Raw genomic sequence first — 14997 nt, 5'->3', positions numbered from 1 at the left:
GGGAGTGGCAGGCACTGGGTACTCGTTAAGGGATGAATAAAAGGATAATGGTAGTAATGGATGCTAACAAACGGGGATCAGGCAAGGGATGTAAGCAAATGGCTAATGCTAGGTTATAGGTTTGTCAGGGGCCCTTCTGAACTTTCTCCAGGGCATCTGCTAACGAGCACGGCACACCTGTATCAGAGCGCACACCTGTCCCAGCCGTGCCTCCCTGGATGTCTTGCCTGCCTCATGGCACTTGGGAGGTGGTATCTCATCTAACTTCCTGTGGGACGGAGTGCTGTCTTATCCCCATTTCACCAATGACTTCAGAGACTTGTCCAAGGTCGCCTGCTGGGAGAGGGAGAGCTCACGCTCATTGCACCCATCAGTCTGTGGATAACACCAGGCACTGAATCACTGAAACGCCTCACGGAGCAGAAAAGGCAGGGCAGGAAGTGTCAGTGCCCACTCTGTCTCGGGCAGCTCTGTGACTCAGGTAGCCTTTCTGGTCCCTCTCAAATCAGTCTCCGTGGGTGGCCACCGCCTCTCCCGTAGAATGGCCCATGGGGAAGGGCCATCACCCTAAACCCCCAAACACAGCACTCAGCTCTGTCCAGAGACTCTCAGCTGCTGCCTGAGATTTTCAGGTTTTTAAGCAAAACAAAAATCTGATTCACTGTTTCCCGTCCTACAGGAAACTCAAGTCCTTTATTCTTCTAACACTTAAAAACGAAAAAAGAAAAACAAAATCAAACCTTTATGTCTTAGAAGAGTTCTCAATGCTTCTCATTTCACACCATGCCGAACACTGTTCACGGCAAAGGCTGCATGCAGGAGGGAAGAAGGAAATGAGACGCACTCGCCAATAAGTAAGAACCCGAGCAAAGAAACCAACTCAGAATACACCACTGGCAATAAGAAATGCCCCAAAGCTTTGCTTACACCAAATAATGTAAGGACAGATAGCTCCCCTGGGTCTCTGGGAAAAGTTAATGCACACAGGGAGCTGCAAACAGACTCTCTTTGGGATTTTGGCAGAAAAGACGGGGCATTAACAACATTCAAGGTGAAAGAGGGCAGAATTGTAGATTGAGGGAAGGGATGCTTTTTTCATCAGGTAACAAAAAGAGCTCTATCTGGGTATCTCCCCTGGATTCCCACAGGCTGCAGGGCAGGTGCCTGCCTGCTCCAGAAATTAGCCAGAGCTGTGCCCAGCAGCGCTCAGGGGAGGAGACCCACCGCTCCCAACTGCCCAACCGGAGAATTAATTGAATTCCAGACATTTGGGTACTACAGATGAACCCCTGAGGGAGACAAAAATTTACTTTGGGAAGATTTTTTCCCCACCTGTTGTGCAGGAGTGTCACAAGGTGGTGGGGTGATGGTGGGAGGGTAAGATGGTGGGGAGTAGCTGAAAGGCTCTGGAGAAGCCTTCCTGGTTTCACCTGCCCCGGGGGCTGTGAAAGATGCTGAAATCTTCCAAGCACAGAAAGACCACCTGCACACCCAACATCCATGCTAGTCCCCTTTCTCATCATCACCAGGAAATCCAAATGGCACTGTCTTGCCCGAGGTGGGGGGCAGGGGCAAAAACGAAAGCAAAGGCTTCTTGCCCAGCCCTAGAAGACGGCTCAGAGGAGGGCATGACTAACACAAATCACGACCAGGGAGGTCAGTTAGTAACAATGAAACCTTGCATTTATATAACGTCCTGCTATTTTCCAAGCAATTTTTCACCCACTATCTCACACGCTCCTCAGAGCAATTTTGTGTGGTAGGAAGTCAGGGATTATTTATCTCCACCTCGCTTGTGAAGAAACAAAATCTTGGGACAGTGAAGTGATTTGCTCGAGGTCGGGGCGCGATCACAGATTTTTAAAGCTTGAAGGGTTCTTGGTGGTGAGGCGCCAGGGCAGGGGTGACTAACGGGGGGTACCCGGGCTCCAACTGTCAGTTTCACACCCACAGCAGACATGGGAAATCGATCACAGAACTCTCTTCCGCGGAGCTGGCCCTCAAGGTGACACCCATTTGCCATCCCCGGCCCCGTCTCCTGCCTCACTTCACATACGAGGAAACTGAGCCCAGAGCAGAGAAAGGACTTGGCCGAGACGGCCCAATGGGTTAGTGACCCAGAACCCGAATCTCACCCCTGCCTTCCGAGCCCCGGGTTCTCTCCAGCACGTCATGCTGTGCCCCATCTGTTAGGGGTACAAGTCCCCTGAAAGATGCACTAACGAGGCATGGGAGTGACATCCTTTGTGACCGAGCCAGAACACTTGGGTTTTCTGTGCTGAGCAAGCGGACACATTCCTATTTCTAAGAGAGGAATCACAGACCACCCCAAGGTTTCAAAGCCTGAGCACCTGGCAGGATGGAAGCGAGGACTTAGGGATAAGAAAATCAGAAGTTTGGTTTTGGATCAACTCCATGTCTAGGCAGTCAAGACCACTGGCTACCGAAGTGCACAGTTCAGGAGGGGAGGCCTGGCAGGAGGCATGAACTTGGGAGTCATGAGTACAGAGACGGCTTTGAGGCCGTGAGACTAGATGAGACCATCCAGGAAGGAGTGCAGAGGGAGAAGAGGCCGAGGCCCTTTGACCTCTGAGGTCAGGGGACACAGAAGAATCAGAAAAGAGAGACTAGGAAGGAGTGGCTGGGAAGGCGGGAGAAACCAAGAGAGGGAACCCACGCCACATTCCGAGGAGGAGAGGTAGATAGACTGAGCTAATGCCCCCGAGGGCTAAGAGTGGACCTGGACTTGGGGACTCCGGGGGCAGAAGTCTGACTGAAGTGGGTCCAGGACAGAATGCGGGGACAGGAAATGGGGACAGACAGTGTAGACAACACTTTCAAAGAGACCGTCTGTAAAGGTGTGATGGCTGAGTTGCATCCCCCCAAATTCATAGGCTGAAGCCCTAGCCCCACTACCTGTAGTTGGAGACAAAGCCTTTAAGGAGTGACTGAGTTAATGTGAGACCGTTAGGGTGAGCCCTAATCCAGGGGGGCTGGTGTCCTTGTAAGAAGAGGAGGTTGGACACACAGAGAGACACCAGGGGTGAATGCACACAGAGGGCTGACCACGTGAGGACACAGCTAGAAGGCGGCCACCTACAAGCCAAGGAGAGAAGCCTCAGGGGACGCCAGCCCTGCCCACACCTTGATCTCGGGACTTCCAGCCTCCAGAGCTGGGAGAATAAACTTCAATTGTTTAACCCCCCCACCCCGCCCCCACCGCTCCCCGGTCTGCAGTACTCTGTTACAGCAGCCCTGACAGACTAACAGGAGAGGGGTACACAGCAAGGCAGTGACAGCTACAAGGGAATATGAAAACAAGGCAGGTTTGGGTTTTTTCTTCAAAGATGGGGGGAACTGCAGCATATTTGTACTCTGGTCGGAATGATCCTTGGAGAGAAGGAAAAAAGGTGATGATACTGGAGAAAAAGGAGACAACCGCTACAGAAGCATCTCTGCACGGACAAGGTGGTTCTGGTGCCTGCGTGGAGGCAGGACCAGGCGGGTGGAGGAGGAGGCCAGGGGCCCGGAGAGGCCGGGGGCGGCCGGTGGGCGGAAGGACGAAGGATGGTCGTCAGTTTAGGGCAGGGGAGCCTCTTGGGCCCAGGTAGTCCGACAAAAATGGTTGGGTTTCAAAAGCAGATTCTTAAATCAGTTAAGAAAGATACAGCATTACACAGAATTTCTGTACAAAACTGAGGGGGCAGAAGATTGACCCATTCCTTGGGGACAGCCCTCTGCTCTGCTGTAGTCGGGTGGTCTCCCCTGCTCGGAGCAGTTATAGGAAACCACCCTCTCCTTCCTAGGGCCACTTTCCTTTACAGCCTAAAACCTCCCCAAACTCAGAACGCCTGCGTCTCCAGGGCCCCGTGAAAGAACCTCCTCTAAGAGTCCAGAAGACACGATTTTTGAGGATGGAGAACTCCCAACGGAACTGGAAATCTCCATGCGTCTCTGCCTCCCACCCGCAAACCGGCATGGCTGTGGCCTCAGCTCCCCAGGCGCCACGGAGCTTCACAAGCTGATTTTGAAAAGCACCTGAGAACTGAAGCCAGGAGACTCGGAGAGAAGTGCAAGGTATCATTATTATTCAACCGCACACTCCCCCACACCCCCCGAACCGGCTACACTCGAATCCCTTTTTAAAAAGGCCATTTCTTCTTAGAAAAGTTCAGTGAATGACCGAATCCTTACTCAGAGGCAGGGAACGGAGCAGGAATGTCAATAAAACGCAGTTTTACTTCGTATCAGCATTCTTCCACTGAGATAACCATTGGCTAAACCTCCAGTAATGCTGGCACAAGGTTTCTGTCTGCCCTCAGATTAAAGAAAAAGTGGGTCACCGCCACCAAGACTTCTCCGGGAGTGGTCACGGCAGCTCTCGCGATAGCCCGAAACTGCACACACGCACACGTGCATCAGCGATTGGGTGGATACACAGACTGTGGCAAACGCTCACAGTGCAACGCTATACAGCAAGGAACAAACGCCAGTGACTGCGACACACATGGATGAATCAAGCTGGAGACACAAGAGCGCACTCTGTGTGATGATGCCATTTATGTGACATTCAAGGACAGGCAAAAGGGGTGGGGGGCTTAGCAACCGGGACGGAGCATGAGACCCCTCCCCCCTCGAGGCCTGGAAAGGACCCGTGTCTCGATCTGGATGATCGACTACGTGGGTGGGTGTGAAACCTCCCCCATCGTGCACTTCAGATTTGGGACGTATACTGTGTGTGTGCTATGCGTTAATTTAAAACAAATCCTTTTTTTTTTTTTTTTTTTAACCAATCAGTTTTGCCTTTCCACAGGAGCACAGAGGCCCTGTGATTTCTCTTACTGGGACACAGCTGAAATCAGAAGTCACTGCAAGAGGAACTCTCTTCCCGCAACCCAGTAGGTTGGGAATCAGGACAGCTAAGTCTAAGCGGAACAGCAGTTCATGGGGACCACCCTTGCTGTTCTCTTCTGAACCTGGCTTTTCCTTCTTGTTTTCTTAATCAGAATGATAACAGTTGCTCAGGGTTAAAAAACAAACAAAAGAAAAGGACACAAAATGAATACTAGAGGAGAAGACTCAAATCAATAGAATTAGAAATGAAAAAGGAGAAGTAACAACTAACACTGCAGAAATACAAAGGATCATGAGAGGTTACTACAAGCAGCTATATGCCAATAAAATGGACAACCTGGAAGAAATGGACAAATTCTTAGAAATGCACAACTTTCCGAGACTGAACCAGGAAGAAATAGAAAATATGAACAGACCAATCACAAGCACTGAAATTGAAACTGTGATTAAAAATCTTCCAACAAACAAAAGCCCAGGACCAGATGGCTTTACAGGCGAATTCTACCAAACATTTAGAGAAGAGCTATCACCTATCCTTCTCAAACTCTTCCAAAATATAGCAGAGGGAGGAACACTCCCCAACTCATTCTACGAGGCCACCATCACCCTGATACCAAAACCAGACAAGGATGTCACAAAGAAAGAAAACTACAGGCCAGTATCACTGATGAACATAGATGCAAAAATCCTCAACAAAATACTAGCAAACAGAATCCAACAGCACATTAAAAGGATAAAACACCATGATCAAGTGGGGTTTATCCCAGGAATGCAAGGATTCTTCAATACACGCAAATCAATCAATGTGATACACCATATTAACAAATTGAAGGAGAAAAACCATATGGTCATCTCAGTAGATGCAGAGAAAGCTTTTGACAAAATTCAACACCCATTTATGATAAAAACCCTGCAGAAAGTAGGCATAGAGGGAACTTTCCTCAACATAATAAAGGCCATATGGGACAAACCCACAACCAACATTGTCCTCAATGGTGAAAAACTGAAACCATTTCCACTAAGATCAGGAACAAGACAAGGTTGCCCACTCTCACCACTATTATTCAACATAGTTTTGGAAGTTTTAGCCACAGCAATCAGAGAAGAAAAAGAAATAAAAGGAATCCAAATTGGGAAAGAAGTAAAGCTGTCACTGTTTGCAGATGACATGACACTATACACAGAGAATCCTAAAGATGCTACCAGAAAACTGCCAGAGCTAATCAGTGAGTTTGGAAAAGTTGCAGGATACAAAACGAATGCACAGAAATCTCTTGCATTCCTATACACTAATGATGAAAAATCTGAAAGTGAAATTAAGAAAACACTCCCATTTACCATGGCAACAAAAAGAATAAAATATCTAGGAATAAACCTACCTAAGGAGACAAAAGACCTGTATGCAGAAAATTACAAGACACTGCTGAAAGAAATTAAAGATGATACAAATAGACGGAGAGATATACCATGTTCTTGGATTGGAAGAATCAACATTGTGAAAATAACTCTACTACCCAAAGCAATCTACAGATTCAATGCAACCCCTATCAAACTACCAATGGCATTTTTCACAGAACTAGAACAAAAACTTTCACAATTTATATGGAAACACAAAAGATCCCGAATAGCCAAAGCAATCTTGAGAAAGAAAAATGGAGCTGAAGGAATCAGGCTCCCTGACTTCAGACTATACTACCAAGCTACAGTAATCAAGACAGTATGGTACTGGCACAGAAACAGAAATATAGGTCAATGGAACAGGATAGAAAGCCCAGAGATAAACCCACGCACATATGGTCACCTTACCTTTGATAAAGGAGGCAAGAATATACAGTGGAGAAAAGACAGCCTCTTCAATAAGTGGTGCTGAGAAAACTGGACAGCTACATGTAACAGAATGAAATGAGAACACTTCCTAACACCATACACAAAAATAAACTCAAAATGGATTAAAGACCTAAATATAAGGCCAGACACCATCAAACTCTTAGAGGAAAACATAGGCAGAACACTCTATGATGTAAATCACAGCAAGATCCTTTTTGACCCACCTCCTAGAGAACTGGAAGTAAAAACAAAAATAAACAAATGGGACCTAATGAAACTGCAAAGCTTTTGCACAGCAAAGGAAACCATAAACAAGACGAAAAGACAACCCTCAGAATGGGAGAAAATATTTGCAAATGAAGCAACTGACAAAGGATTAATCTCCAAAATTTACAAGCAGCTCATGCAGCTCAATATTAAAAAAACAAACAACCCAATCAAAAAATGGGCAGAAGACCTAAATAGACATTTCTCCAAAGAAGATATACAGATTGCCAACAGACACATGAAAGAATGCTCAACATCATTAATCATTACAGAAATGCAAATCAAAACTACAATGAGATATCACCTCACACTGGTCAGAATGGCCATCCTCAAAAAATCTACAAACAATAAATGCTGGAGAGGGTGTGGAGAAAAGGGAACCCTCTTGCACTGTTGGTGGGAATGTAAATTGATACAGCCACTATGGAGAACAGTATGGACGTTCCTTAAAAAACTAAAAATAGAACTACCATATGACCCAGCAATCCCACTACTGGGCATATACCCTGAGAAAACCATAATTCAAAAAGAGTCATGTACCAAAATGTTCATTGCAGCTCTATTTACAATAGCCAGGACATGGAAGCAACTGAAGTGTCCATCAACAGATGAATGGATAAAGAAGATGTGGCACATATATACAATGGAATATTACTCAGCCATAAAAAGGAACGAAACTGAGTTATTTGCAGTGAGGTGGATGGACCTAGAGACTGTCTTACAGAGCGAAGTAAGTCAGAAAGAGAAAGACAAATACTGTATGCTAACACATATATATGGAATCTAAACAAACAAACAAACAAAAAATGGTCATGAAGAAACTAGGGGCAAGACGGGAATAAAGACACAGACCTCCTAGAGAGAATGGACTTGAGGACACAGGGAGGGGCAAGGGTAAGCTGGGACAAAGTGAGAGAGTGGCATGGACATATATACACTACCAAATGTAAAACTGAGAGCCAGTGGGAAGCAGCCACGTAGCACAGTGCTTTGTGACCACCTAGAGGGTGGGATGGGGAGGGAGACGCAAGAGGGAAGAGATATGGGGACATATGTATATGTATAACTGATTCACTTTGTTATAAAGCAGAAACTAACACACCATTGTAAAGCAATTATACTCCAATAAAGATGCTAAAAAAAAAAAAATGAATACTAGAATTTTCCCCTTCGTCCACCCAGCCACCATTCCCCAGACGTCCTACTAGAGCAGTTTCTTATACGTGCTAGTGCTTTCTTCCCGAAACTCCCTCCATGCCCCTGTCTCATTAACGGCCTCACAGAATTCCACCGGATGGATGGATCTTGCTTTTGAGGAGCATTTGCGTGGTTTCAAGTTTATTCCCATTAAAAACAATGCTACAGTTAACATCAGCGTGCACAGAAAGATGGACAAGTCTACCTGTGAGATAATTCTTAGAAGTGGAATTCTTGGGTTGATTCACTTATGCCGGTACATATTGTCAAATCCACAGCGTGTTAGACTACCTGCTTCCCGTTTCTCTCGCCAGTATAACGTTTTATCAAGTGTTTTGATCTTTGCCAGTCTGACAGTGGAAAAAAGGCATCTCTCTGTTGTATTACTTCGCATTCATTCATTGTAAATTGATTGGTCTGTTCACATTCTGCTTGTTCACATCCTTTAAGCATTTTTCTCTTGGGTCGAGTTCTCTAATTCTGGAGTCCGCAAGCTGCGGTGGAGGGCCCACCCCTGCACTGCCCATGCTGCCCCACTGGCCAGATCCGGCCACATGGCAAGAACAGAGCAGAGCCGTTTCCACAGGGACCTTCCGGCTCTCAGAGCCTCAGGTATTTACTATCTGGACCTTTACAGAAGAAGTGTGCCGATTCCTGCACCTCACTGATTTCTTCTGAGAGTTCTCTGTAAATTAAGGAAATAGCTCTCTCAGATAAGTTCAGTTTTGCATCCAATTCATCACTCTATTCTAGCTCCTACCCCCAACTCTGTCCAAAATAACCGAGTCAGAAGCACCTTTAAAAGCAGAGCACTCTCATTTGGAAACACTTTGGTCTATGTTAATTTAGGGGTGGTGCTTTCATTTTACACACGTGGCCATTGAGGCTCAGAGCCACCGGTGACTTTCCCGAGGTCACACAGCTAGTACGCGGCAGAGCCGGGGCAGACGCCCTTTCTGCCTGGCTCCAAGTCCGTAGATCTTTCCACTTGGAGGAGCCTGCCTCTCAGTGGACGGGTCCAGCACCGGGGGATGGCGCTGACTGTACAAAGCAGAGTGTGACAGGTGTTGCTGTGGTACCTGCAGGATTTGTGAGGTATGTGACCGCCACACTCGAGTATGAGGACGTAACATTCCAGAGTTGGATTTGGGGTGAGAAGGAAGGTTACACCCCTGACACAGAAACCACCCGGGGAGGATGGAGCCCTTGCTCTGGCTCACCCACTTGTGAGGAGCTGGGAGGACCAGAGGACCGTGACATAAGACATGAGCCTGGGGAGCTTGACTGCGGGACTCGACCAGCGAAGACAGAGCGCTGTTGCCAGAGGCAGGAGCGGGGACCCTTCATTACCCCGCGGCACTGGCCCATTACACCAATCTGACAGCGACCATTATATTCTCAGAGCCCTGAACAAATCACAACCAAAAAGGTTACCCCCCTGGAAATAGTCACCCCGTTAAAACCATCAACCCACAAGCAGGAGCTGCTCAAGGAGACTTTGGGGGAAGGTGTACGGGGCGTGTTCCTTGCGTGTGAAGTGCACAAGCCGTGTTCTTCCCATGCGCCGTGGCACGGGTGACGAGGCTGGCACCTGGGAATCTGCCAATCTCATTTTCCTTTAGCAGAAAAGCGGTTTTAAGGGGCTTCCTCGATAGTCCTCCTTTCCTTTTCTTTCTGTTCCCGTATTTAAATCAATTCAAAATGCTCCAGACCTCCTGGATAATGCAGTACGTCTACAGGGTAGATTTCCTTCAATCCTCTCGGCTGCCCTGGAAGATTAGGACTGCAGAGCAGGAGACTAAGAAAGGAAGTCCACCCGGCGCGGGGTGGGGAAAGCTGCACTCCAGCCCTAGGTCCGGACCCGAGAGTCCATCCTCTTATCCTCCCCGGATCTCAGGAGTAACGGCAACGGGAAGAGTATGGCACACCTCGAGTTTTCTCATTTTATGCTTGGTGCAACTGACAAGACTGAAAAGAATCAGTATTAATATCCTGATTTCACTGGGGAGAGATGACTCCCAGAGAGCTGAAGGGATGACAGGCCGGCCCAGGTGGGCAGTCACGACGGGAAGCCGCGTCTGGGCCACAGCCCGAGGCTCCTTCCCAGCACCACCACGCCCCCCCCTCACCCCGCCTCAGCCTCCGACCCAGAAGGCGGACCGTGGACCTCCTGAGGCCTTTCCCCCTTGATCTGACCTCTTTTAACCCAAGTTTCACAGATCTGGTCACACTCTGCGTCGGGGTGGTCATCTGGGCATTCCGGCCCTCGCGGGACTTCACCATCGTCCCGATTACCAGGAGGCACTCACTGTCTCCAAGGCCAAGTGTGGGGACAAAGCAAGAGAGGACGGAAGGCAGTTTTAAACTCATGGGAGGAGCTCTGTTTATCAGCATCTGGTGTCCCTTTTCACCATAATCACCTGAGCACTGGGACTCGAGTTGGCCCTTCACGCATGAAGTGCTATAATCAGCACACCAGGCACCGCAAGGTTTCCATTGGAAAGGTGGAGAAACGCATGTCGCAAAGTGGAGAAGTTAGTTGGGATGTTGCCCCACCAGCACAGTCTCAGCCTGGAACCTTCCACTGACTGCTGGACTCTCTGAGTCCCACCATCGCCCACACTCGCCTCCCGCCATCCTTCCTTCCCTCAATCCTTTCCTCTAGTTTGAGTCTCTGCCACCCTCTGGTCATGGCAACACGACTGCAGGGCCTGAACTATTTAGGGGAGGATGCCTGGGTCTCTCGTTCCTTCTGTGTGTCCCCGACGGTACCTGGTACAGTGTCACCCAGACAGTGCCCACTGAGTGATTCAAACAAGGGCCACCACCTTTAGAAGAAGAGTTAGGTTTACAAGTCATTTTGAAAGATCAGATAGGGACTTCCCTAGTGGCGCAGTGGATAAGACTCCGCCTGCCAATGCAGGGGACACAGGTTCGAGCCCTGGTCCGGGAGGATCCCACACGTCATGGAGCAACTAAGCCCGCGCGCCACAACTACTGAGCCTGCACTCTAGAACTGCGAGCCACAACTACAGAGCCTGCGCTCTAGAGCCCGTGAGCCACAACTACTGAAGCCAGCGCGCTTAGAGTCCAGGCTCCGCAACAAGAGAAGCCACCGCAAGGAGAAGCCCGCGCGCTGCAACGAAAACCCAACACAGCCAAAAATAAATAAAATTAAATCTTTAAAAAAATGAAAAGTAAAAGATCACATAAAGGATTAATAGATAAACTGTGGTCCATCCACACAATGGAATATTATTCAGCCTTAAAAAGGAAGGAAATTCTGACGCCTGCTACAACATGGGTGAACCCTGAGGAGATTACGCTCAGTGAAATAAGCCAGACACAGAAGAACAAATACTGCAGGATGCCACTTACATGGGGTCCTAGAGGAGTCAAATTCATAGAGACAGAAAGTAGAAGGGTGGTTTCTAGGGGCTGGAGAAGGGGATGGGGAGTTGTTTAATGATGACAGAGTTTCAGTTTGGGAGGATGGAAAGTTCTGGAGATGGATGGTGGTGATGGTCGTACAACAATGTGAATGTACTTAATACCCCTGAACTATACACTTAAAAGTGGTTAAGATGGTAAATTTTATGTCATGTGTATTTTACCACAATTAAAAAAAAAAATCACAGGAAGGAACATTTGTACACAGAGTCAGGACTGTACGGGCCGGTGGGACTAACAGACTTCCTTTTTGATATGGGTGCTACTAAAACGCACAGCCATCCAAACCATTTTGCTGGGATGTGATGAGGCTGAGTCAGTCCCAGGCTCCCTTTGCCCTCTGATCAGCCCCGGCCCACAGCGGGGACCATCATTTCTTTACAGCTGCCTGGGGGTTAGAGAGAAGTGGAGACTCAGGGCAAGGACAGAAGTGGAACACTGTAGCTAAATTCCTGTCCTCGCATTAACCCACGGCTGGGGACTTCCGGCACCCAATAACCACAGAGGAGGCACCCAATAATCATCCAGTGATGGACTAACGTTTCTTTCCTTCCTTGGGAGGCTGGTAGCCTTTGACACTTTATCAGGAGAAATTCTTTCCTACCACAAATCAAAGGTTTGGGGGCAGGCTGGGCACAGATGGGTTTGGTCCACAGGACCAGGTTTGTGGGGATGGTCCTCTGCAGACACTCTCCAGACCAGGTGCCAGGAAGCTGGAGCTCCGACACACGCCCCGTCAAGCAGGCCCTGCTCCCTGCACCATAACTGTCTCCCTGGGGCCCCTCCAACTGTGCTCTGAACTCTGAAGGGACAGAGAAGCCCTCTCCCTTCCCTGTGCCGAGAGTTCAGGAGACCACGGGGGGGGCCCTTCCAGCCTGAGCAGTGTCCTGGGGGGGCGGGTCATTGTCACGGGGGTGGGGACTTCAGGCACGAGGCCACTAGGACCTCATCCTGGCTTTGCGGGGAACCTGGGCCCCTCCTGGTTCCACACTCTCCCCATGGGAGGGGCTGTCCTTCCCCCTGCCCTGCCCTGCCCTCCCCTCCCCTCCCAGGGGCTCCACCTTCTCGGGAGCCTCCGAGTCAGGCCCGGCTGTGGTCTGGAAACTTCCTGTCCTTTCAGGTCTTAGAAAAGTTCTTTTCCTCCTTCTGGGGCAGGGGCACCGAGGGGCGCCCTGCCGGGCCCGCCCCCCCTTTCATCCCTTTCTTCTCTGAGGGGCTGGGGACTTTGCCAGGCGGGGCCACCCAGAGACAGACGGTCCGAGAGGAACTCGGAGGCGGGAATACAGGGAGATGGAAAGCGGAGATAAAGTTTTCCAAACGCAGGCGGGGAGAGGGAGATAGAGATGGAGCCAGAGGGGAAAGGGGGAAAGAGATGGTGAGAGAGGGATGGCGGTCCGGTAGCGCTGGACCAGAAAAGCGAGCCCCTCCTGACCCCCGCACAGCGCCGCGACTCCGCGCCGCCCGCCGAGGACCCCGGGCCCCCCGCGTCCCCCCTCCGCACGACAGCGCCGCCCCAGCGCGCCCCCCGCCGTCCCCCGTGTCCCCACCCCCGCGTCCGCCGCGCCTACCTGGGCCGCTCAGGCTCCGCGCAGGCCGCCGTCTTCCCCCCGAGGCCCCGGCCCTCGGTCCCCACCGCCCGGACCGTCCGAGGGGCGCGGCCGACCCAGGGGCTGCAGGGCCGGTAGGGGGCCGCGCGCCACACGGGCAGCAGTCCGGAGGCCAAAGGAGGCGAAAGAGAGAAAAAAGGAGAGAAAGTGTGTCACAGGCTGGAAGGGGGGAGGGGAATGCAAAACCCGACAGGAAATGAGACTAAAAAAAAATGCAAAAGGTTAGAAAAAGAGATAAGGAAGAGGGGGAGGGGAGGGGCGGAGCCTGCGTCCCGGCCGCGGGGAGGGCGGCGAGGAGGTGGGGCGGGAGGGCTGGGCCCGGGGCCGCGAGACCCCGGCAGGCCTGGGGAGGCCCCGCCCCGGGTCGCGTGAGGCTGGACCCCTGCCTGGGCCGCATTCCCCAGTCGGCTCCGACACCAAGGCCCGCGAGCCCGGCTCAGAGCCCGGCGCGGCCGTGGGAAGGGACACCCCCTTGAAGGCTCTCCAGGCTCTGCGTGGGAGGGAGGTTGGAGCAGCTGCCCTCTCGGAGGAATTGGTCCCGTTTTGAAGAACTCCCAGAGGCGTCACTGCGATCTGCGGGGGAGGCTTTTCCCACAGAGAAGTGGGAAGCAAGGGATCCTGCAGCCTGGGGCACCCCCAGGGCTCTTCTCTCCCTCAGCCTCTGTTCTGGAAGCTTCCTGGGGCTTGCCTGGCGGTCAGCACACCTCCGAGGGCCGCACACACCCCACCTGGACCCGTGATGGCGAAAGAGTCTGTCACCCCACTGCCTCTGGCCCTCCGCACCCCCCCTCCCCCGCGCAGTGCTCTCAGACTGAGCACCTGTAGGGGAAATTGAGACTTTTGGATGTCATCGGTTTAATAACTTGGCCCCAAAGCTGCGGCCCAGGCCCCTGGGTGTGTTACTCTCTCAGGGCTGTAAGGGGGGGAAGGTCCCAAGGGTTTTTCTGAATTATGAACTTAAAAATCTGGGCCAACCAGGCACACCCAGAGAACTTTGGGTTCTGCTCATGTACCGGTTTCCCCAGCCCCTGCACCTCTCCTTCTACTCTGCCTCAGTGACCCTTGACTTATGTCCCTCCCTCACCTCTTGATTCCCCCCATTACAGCTGGAGAATATTCCCTCCTGTTTCGTGTTGTAAGTTCTTTGAGAAAAGTTCCTTGAGCTCCTGGAGGGAAAGGCGTTCAATAAATTAAGCAGCTAAGCACGAAGATCAACAAATGATGGTGCTGTGGTCCAAGCACAGGAGACTAAAATCTTGGCGGTTTTGAGGAGTGCAGGTGACGGATGCACGTGGGCCAGGAACTAAAGGAGACATGAGTTTGCTTTCTGCACAGCATGTTCAAAAACTTAATCAGGAACCACAGAGAGAAAGTTCCTAAAATAAATGCCGAGGCCCACAGCATCCAGGTCCTCCATCCCCAGTGACTCGCTGGGGACCTGGGTGGAATCTCTCTTGCACTTGGTGAACCTTTAAATCGGCCCGTGTAGTTTTGGAGGGGAACTCTGGTTTTCCTCATGCAGGGTACGAAGGGCAGGCGGGCCTTAAGTCAACAACAAAAACTGATAGAAATTCTGCAAAAATGCTTGATGAGTTGTCATGGAGTGAACACACCCAAGTTACCAAGACAGAGAATTTTGCACCCCAGAAGTCCCCCTTACGCACCCCTCCTTGTCAGCCCCTCCCCCCCACCAAGGATAAACCACTTTCTGACCTCCAGCAGCATAGGTCAGTTTTGCCAGATGTCGTGTCTCTAAAGTTCAGAAACTTTATATAAATGGAGCCATCCATAGATG

General features: G+C 50.5%; 1 protein-coding gene across 4 annotated transcripts in view; it reads right to left on the bottom strand.

Moving 5' to 3' along the window:
- The window catches only part of CARD11 (caspase recruitment domain family member 11), a 110063-nt gene extending 96632 nt beyond the window's left edge, over positions 1-13431 (bottom strand). For 3 of the 4 annotated variants that reach the window (XR_004345708.1, XM_032604523.1, XM_032604528.1), the window contains exon 1: positions 13164-13431. The gene's annotated coding sequence lies outside the window, so the exon portion shown is untranslated. Of the gene's footprint in view, positions 1-740; positions 810-13163 lie in introns of all 4 variants that reach the window. The other variant, XM_032604524.1, reaches the window with a different exon arrangement.
- Positions 13432-14997: the final 1566 nt, after the last annotated feature.

This window comes from Phocoena sinus, chromosome 15, assembly GCF_008692025.1.
Source record: "Phocoena sinus isolate mPhoSin1 chromosome 15, mPhoSin1.pri, whole genome shotgun sequence".
Classification (NCBI taxonomy): domain Eukaryota; kingdom Metazoa; phylum Chordata; class Mammalia; order Artiodactyla; family Phocoenidae; genus Phocoena; species Phocoena sinus.
The sequence above is the reverse complement of the archived record's forward strand: the minus strand, read 5'-3'. Positions and strand labels throughout refer to the sequence as shown.